Genomic DNA, 7,069 nt, shown 5'->3' on the forward strand with positions numbered 1-7,069 from the left:
GCCGCTTCCAGCCGGAGTCGCGGGGCCGTGGGGTAACCCCGGGCTCCGGGGACGCCGGGAGGGCTTCGACGGTGGCTTCGGGGCTCTGGAGCTGCTCCAGCACCGAGCAGCCTCGGTCTTCGCTTTTATCCCTTCCTGCAGCGCGCTAATGAGCTTATCTGCTCCTTCTGGGATGTAGTGTAAGCACAGAAGTCGGTGTATATTTTACCTGCAAGTGGCCTTAACGTTTAAGTGGCGGTTATCCAAAGTATCGTTTACTCCTTTTACGGGTCTTTTTGGCGCATTAAGGCAGTTCTCCGCTTAGGTGTTTATTACTGTGAGAGGACTGCAGCGCCTGCAGTCTGTCAGATTTTTGAATCTTGGATCAACAGTCACCGCAGCGGGATGCAAAGGTGGGTTTGGCTTGGCCATCTGCAGTCCGCAGGGGCAGCTACGGGTGCGTCAGGCTGAACCCATGTGTGTCTGTTATTCCAGGAGGCTGGGTACGGGAAACGGTATTTTGGTTCTACTAAAGCCATACCTGCTTCTGTCTGAGCAAGGGGGCTTTTTTTTTTTTTTTTCGTAATAGGCCTGTATTGAAGTCTTAAAGTAGCTAACAAAGTCATTGCCATTTGGAAACATTCTGGAGTGGCCTACCTGGGACACGGGAGCTGAAGAAAAATCACCCTGACCTTGTAGCTTCTTTAGTCATGCCCTGTGATGTGCATTTGTCGACGAGCTGCAATATTACACGTTCTAGTAACAGTAATGAATTATAATGGTAATTGTGGGCTTTTAAATGTCAAAGTTGTTTGAGTTTGCAGTACTTTAACGTGGATCTTGCTGAAATGTCAGTTAGTACACCTCATGAATTTTGTTTGCTCTTGAGTTCTCTTTTTTTGTGGCCGCAAATTTTTCACCTGACGTTAGACCGAGTGTCAACCTGGTTTAATAAAATTCTAACAGACCCCATGGTTTCTTTTGACTTCTAAACTGTGGGCGGCACTGGTTACCCTACTTCTGGTGTTACTTTCTAAAACACTGTGGCTGTGTGGAATTAAGCAGCCGGGAAATACATTCTGTGATGGATACTTTTCTCTTTCTCCACACGTTAATGTTACATTGTGCCGCGAAGGGGCTTGCAGTTTGGTTGTGATGAGGGGGACCAGAAATGACCAGGCAGCTGTCTGCGAGGGGAAGCTAGAGCATCAGCCAGTAGCTCTGCTGAGCTTCCAACAGGTCAGTAGCCCCATAAGCTGAGGAGTAATGTATGTTAAATTATAATTCTACATACTTGATACTTATCCAGGGCAATAATTGGTGGCAGAAAAATCAGCCCATTGTTTAGAAATGCCTGTAGGCAGGGGGCCGTCTTCCATTTTAACCTTTTCTTCGAATGAGAGCAGAGGTGGTGTAGTTGAGATTCGTTGTGCAGGCTTAGATCTCAGTCTTTTTTCTCCAAAACACATAGAATACATGGTAAACAATCGATAAAACTACCTGTCGTGCCATTTGCACGAAGGGAAGAAAAACGTAAATTTTGAATGTGCTTAAAAGCGGATTCTGAATTTAATCGCACTTGGGCACCAGCGTAAAAGCGTAAGAAACTGTTCTGATGTTTTCCCGCAGGAAGAAGTCAAAGCAGCTATGAGCTGCTGCACTCCCGGCTACTCACGGAAAACTGTGACTGCTTTCTTCTGGCTTTTAGAATCTTCTCCTAAAAGAAGTGGTTGCGTTCAAACTTACAGCGTTCATTATTGTGATTGACTTCCTTGTTTACCAAGGAAAGTCAAGCTTTGAGGCCTGGATTTTATTCAGGCTTTTCAATGTAATTGTCGGTGTGTGTACGTGCGTGTTTCTGGAGAGGGTGAAAACTGCACTAACATTGTCAGGTGTGCAAAAACCAGTTTAGTTCTGCGAGGTTGAGGAGGATACGGTTCTTTATAGTGCCTTACTGTGGGGCGCTGTAAATTTAAGCTTCACTGATACGTTCTCTTATACAAGCTGATTCTCCATTGTGGATATTCATTCCAGGGTAGCCGTAAAGGTCTTTGTGGTATATACAGGTCTTGGTTAACTCTGAGGTCCTGCCTTAAAAAAAAAAAAAAAAAAGATAAGTTTCCCTACCTGTGTTGAGTTGAACTGGTCAAAATAATCTTTTCCCCAAGCTTTCAGAACCTGCTTGCTTTGAGAAATCAACTTGGGTGCCAATTGTTCACCTTGGTTTTAACTGCTACATGAAGCCGTGCTGACTCAGGAGCAACGTTTTAATTGTACACATGCATTTAGCGCTTGAGACCTCTTCTAGTAATTGCTGCAGAATATATTTATAACTTAGTTTCACACAGTTAGTTCAGAATTTACACGGGTAACCTCTATTTCGAAGGAGACCTATAAGAAATAAGCTATTTAAAAAAAATTACATCATCTTGGAAGCCATCCGGGATGTCTGGTATTATGTCTTCATTTATTCAGCCTTTTCCCCTCGAAAAAAACCATATGGGCAAACTACTTCTGCTACACGACTTAAACACTAAGTATCAACATCAGTTTCCTTCCAAAGCTTGTGCGCTAGCGAGAACGTACCAAGACTCATGTTGGAGGAAAGCATGAGTTTCGTGGTATCACCCGCAACGATGGAAAATCCTTTTCCTGGAGGAACCGTGTAGAAACACTAACTGGAGGAGAGTGTCCGAAACCTTATTGCAGCAGTTGTGTGAGGTCTTACAGGGGAGATATTCCTTGGTTCTGGTAGAAGCAACGCTTTTCCCTTTGGGCTCAGTGTGCCGAGAAACCACCTCTTCCCCCAAGCAGAACACCTTCGCCTTGTTAAATTGTACTCTGTACTCTTCAGGGAATTTATTACCTGATGTCAGGAATAATGAGATCTGTTAGTTTTAGCTCTGTGGGAAAGCCTGTCATTTCCAACTGGCTGTTAGAATTGTGCTTGCAATTAAATGGTTCCTCATCCTGAATATGTAGCAATTTTTTTCCGATTTTGAATATTAGACAATAATTTAATTATTTGCCGTTAATACCTCTCTGTGATGCAAACCTAGCTTTGGTTTGAGTAACAACCCACTATATTCTCGCTGTGTGGTTGGAGCTGGTTGTAAATCATGCTGCCGTTCCTGCAGTATCTCAGTTGGCCTTGCTGCTCAGACCTTCGGGAGAGGTCCGCTATCTGAATTATTAATAATAAATTGGTCCGTGTGTTGTGATATGTTAAGTAGTGTATTGGCCTGGGGTGATCGTCCAGTTGACACATGAGTTGCACAGTTAAAGATGCTTCCATGGCTGTTTTCTGTAGTGATTGCTTTACCGAGATCTTAGGGACAAAAGCCTCTATCATCAGTGATAAATATGCTTTCTAGAATTGAGTTTAAAAACGGGGGGAGAAGGTGCCACACGCTGCTGTAATAATATACATGTAGAGAGTGGAGGAAGACGGTGGCTCACTTCAGGAGGGTCTTGGTGATTTCTTTGGATGCGGGGAAGTGTTACGTGTGGGCGAAACTAGACTAGGCATGGCTTTTGCTTTAGCTTTATCCTTTTCTGTGAGGCCTTAATAAGCTTATCAGTTTTGAGGAAGCTGCAGTGTGCAAAGAGGCTGGAGCCTGTTGTACCTCTCACCATTTTTGTTTATTTCCTTATTGTAGCTTGTCTTGTTTCAAGTAGTATTGCATTTTGTGCATCAAGGCAGCGGATTGTGTTTCAGGTTATGGTGAAACATGTGGGTGGTTGTGGCATTTCCTAATGTGTAGGGTCTGAAGCATCATTATCGTGTCGGTCCTGGGTTCCAGATAAAGATTTGGGCCTGTTGCAGTAAGTCCCACTGTATTCAGTTTCTTCATAATTCTAAATAACCTTAAATGAGGATGACTGCTTTTCTTTTGATGCTCTGTATTGTAGACAGCCGGATACACTTGAATTCACCAGTTTGAGGGTGGTGGCATAGTTAGTTTCTTGGCCTTGCTTCGCAGCTTTCCTGTCCACCTCTTTCCAAAAAAGCTTATTTTGCTTGGTGGAAGTGTATTCCAACAGTGCCCGTGATGCTTACATAGATACTGAGTTTAACTAGTCCAAGTTAGCGCTTGTCTGGTTAGTTGCCTGGATAGCCCTGGTCGATTTGGTTTTGGTAGTAATAAAGCCTGTTACTTTTTGAGAGGTTTTTTGGGGGGAGGTTAAACTTTTCACTTGCACCGTACTCCTTGCAGTAGTGAGACCATTCTAAAGCTTGAGGCTGCTGAGACAAAATCCGGGCAAACAAAAGTAGCAGGGAGTTGGGTTGAGGGGTCAAAGCAAGGGGAATGCCAGACTGCCTTTCTGTTGTTAATTCCTTGAAACTCCACAGGTTGCAGTGATGATGGCAGTAGTCATTTGCTCTTAAGCTGTAATTTGAGTGTTTGTTTCGGCAGCAGTGACAATTTAAATAACACCCTCTTCTTATTCCTGCTACACACACCCATTTTGTGTGTGCCGGTGCAACTATTTGCAGGATCATGTGGTGAACTGAACTGGGGAATTGATCAGGGTTTAAAAAAGAAAAGATGATACACCTTTTTTCCCCTAGGTAGTTTTTGATGTAGCTCAATTACCCGATAAAACTTCTGGTGCATCACTAATAGTACTGGCACAGGTGTGGCAGCAGAATTGGATATTAAAATGCTTAAATAAGTATGGAAGCTGAAAAATGGAATGCTGTTTCTTCCTTATGCTTCCCTGCTGCCTTAGCAGCCTGGTTTGGGATCTTGTAGGAAAGAGGTATGTGTTACCTGTAAAAGTTAACCACACCTGGCTGTGGTTTTTGAGACGAGAGTGGATGCCTTATGGTCAAGTTTCATTTGTAGAGTCTTTATCGTCACTGTCGCTTGTGTGTGGTTCAAAGATGTCTGGAATTGTACCCTGTGCTTGTTGCAATGCAGTAATGTGGGGGCTCGGCACGTGTTCCTGGGATAAATCCTGGGAGACTTCTTCATGGGTATCCAGGAGGATGCTCCTGCGTAGTGAGCTTTGCGACTCAAGAGTAAACCACTTTACACTGAAGGCTGTGTGGCTAACGCTCCAAATAATCAAAAATTGACTTGGCTTAAACCTGCATGCTTACACCAGCTGAAACTGCCAACAGAGCTGCACCCGGCGGGAGAGCTGCTGGGATCCCCATCCACTTCCCCACCTCCAGCTGCACATTCCTGTTCCCTCCCTTGCGCTGGCACGGGGCTGCCTGGCTGACCCCGCGCCAGGCCAGCCGAGGAACTCACCTGGCCAAAGCCTACCTGAAAGGAGGCTCCTCTGGGGCCTCTTTCCCCACCCCGGCTCATCCTGGGCTCGGGGAGGTGGCAGTTTTGGCACAAAGCAGTACTTGGGGGAGCGTGTGTGGCAAGGATGGTGGGTTAGTTGCAGCCCCAAGTGGTACAAGCTCGAGCTGTTGCAGAGCAGCACCCTCCAGCCAGCCACCCCTCAGTTTGTCAGATTGTTTCATTAAAGGGGAGCAGGCTTTTCAAATCCAAATGATAAAACTTTGCAGCAAGTAGCTGTCTGCACACACCATAGCATGGGCATGAGCACTTTGATCGCTCAGAGGCTGGAGGGAGGAAGCGCTGAGAGGGAAAACCCTAACACATTTTTCTTGATGTAACCATGCAGCAGTTTACTGAACGGAAGAACCAACTTTTTGTAGGTAGAATAAACATCAGGAATAATCTCTGACAGTCACCGTGAGCCGCAGCATGGAAAAGACAGCTGATGTGCAAGATTCATGTCCTTCCAGGAGAAATGCGCTAAAACAAACTTCCCGGACAGCAAAGAAGCCGAGGCTGCAGTTTCCCAGGTTGCTCTGACTTGGGGCGGCTGTGTTCCTGCGGCCGCTGGTGCACCTGGGACGCTGTGTTAAGCCATTTCAGTGCACGTTGGCACACAGTTAACCCAAGAAAGCAGGGGGCTGAGGCAGCTTGAGCGCGGGGTCCCGGGAGGGCTGGAGCTGGTGTGGTGCGGGCATGGGGTGCCGCTGGATCGGCTCCTGCTGCCGAGGCACTGCAGCCTGACGCTGGTATGGGTGGGAGGGAAAATATTTGCTGTCAAAAGCTGCCAAGTGGGGAGAAGACCCAATCTGTGTCTTAGGAAGTGAGACAACCTTCAGCTTAGCCCGTGTTTCAGAAGTCTGGACCTAAGATTGAAGCCCCCATTTGTCGTTTGTTAGGGTTCTGTACGGTAAGTTGAGGTGAGCCCCGTTTAGGGGTGCGTAAGGTGTAGATTGTTGCCTCTCTTCAGGGTTTTTCGTGTGGCCATATGACATGGCAGCACTGTCATCCCGGCAACCTGATCAAAGTAGTTTCAGAGCAGCTGAAGTTTTTTCTCCCAGTTCCTGTGAGGGGAGAGCCTTTTCCAGTTTCTTCAAGGAGCTGCTGCAGTTGACAAGTAGAGTTTTCTTTTTTCAGGAACCACAAAAGTTTCAGGATAGAGAAGGAAGGAATCTATTCTGCCTACTGGGGAAATTTGATGTTAATTAAGAAGCACTTTTAAAGCATAGTTGCTCCAATGTATTAGATTTGGAGTTAAATTTAATGTCAGTATAGTTTTTATAAATAAAAAAAACCCCATGTCTGTTTTGGCTGATAAAGTTTTACTGCTATCTCGTCTCACCCATTTTGTGCTTTGTGATAACTTCAAATAAACTTTCTTCGGTCTGTAGAACATATGGTATGATGTGGCCCCACTTACATATTTGGTCTTTAAAGAAATATTTAAGGTCAAGGTAAGTACATCACATTCAGTTTAATGTAAATGTAGGTTTGTTTATTCAGTATTCTAGCAGCTAAATTATTCTTTCTGCAGGTAATTCATGCTTTCAGTGTTTGGAACAATATTTAAGTGCTAGCAAATTGCTTTAATTTGAGGTGCAATCTGCTAAACTTAACAGCATGTCAGTGTTTTCTGGGGCATGGCTTTCATGGGGCAGCGGTGCACGCTTAAGTGTGATTGTTAATATCAAAGTATACAATTTTCAGCATGTCCAAACAGTCGGTGGTAGAAATTTCTATTGAGGAATCCCTGGAAGTAAAACATAATTAGTTCTGTTTTACTGAACAAA

The sequence above is a fragment of the Pygoscelis adeliae genome, unplaced genomic scaffold, assembly GCF_000699105.1.
Source record: "Pygoscelis adeliae isolate BGI_AS28 unplaced genomic scaffold, ASM69910v1 Scaffold582, whole genome shotgun sequence".
Taxonomy (NCBI): Eukaryota; Metazoa; Chordata; class Aves; order Sphenisciformes; family Spheniscidae; genus Pygoscelis; species Pygoscelis adeliae.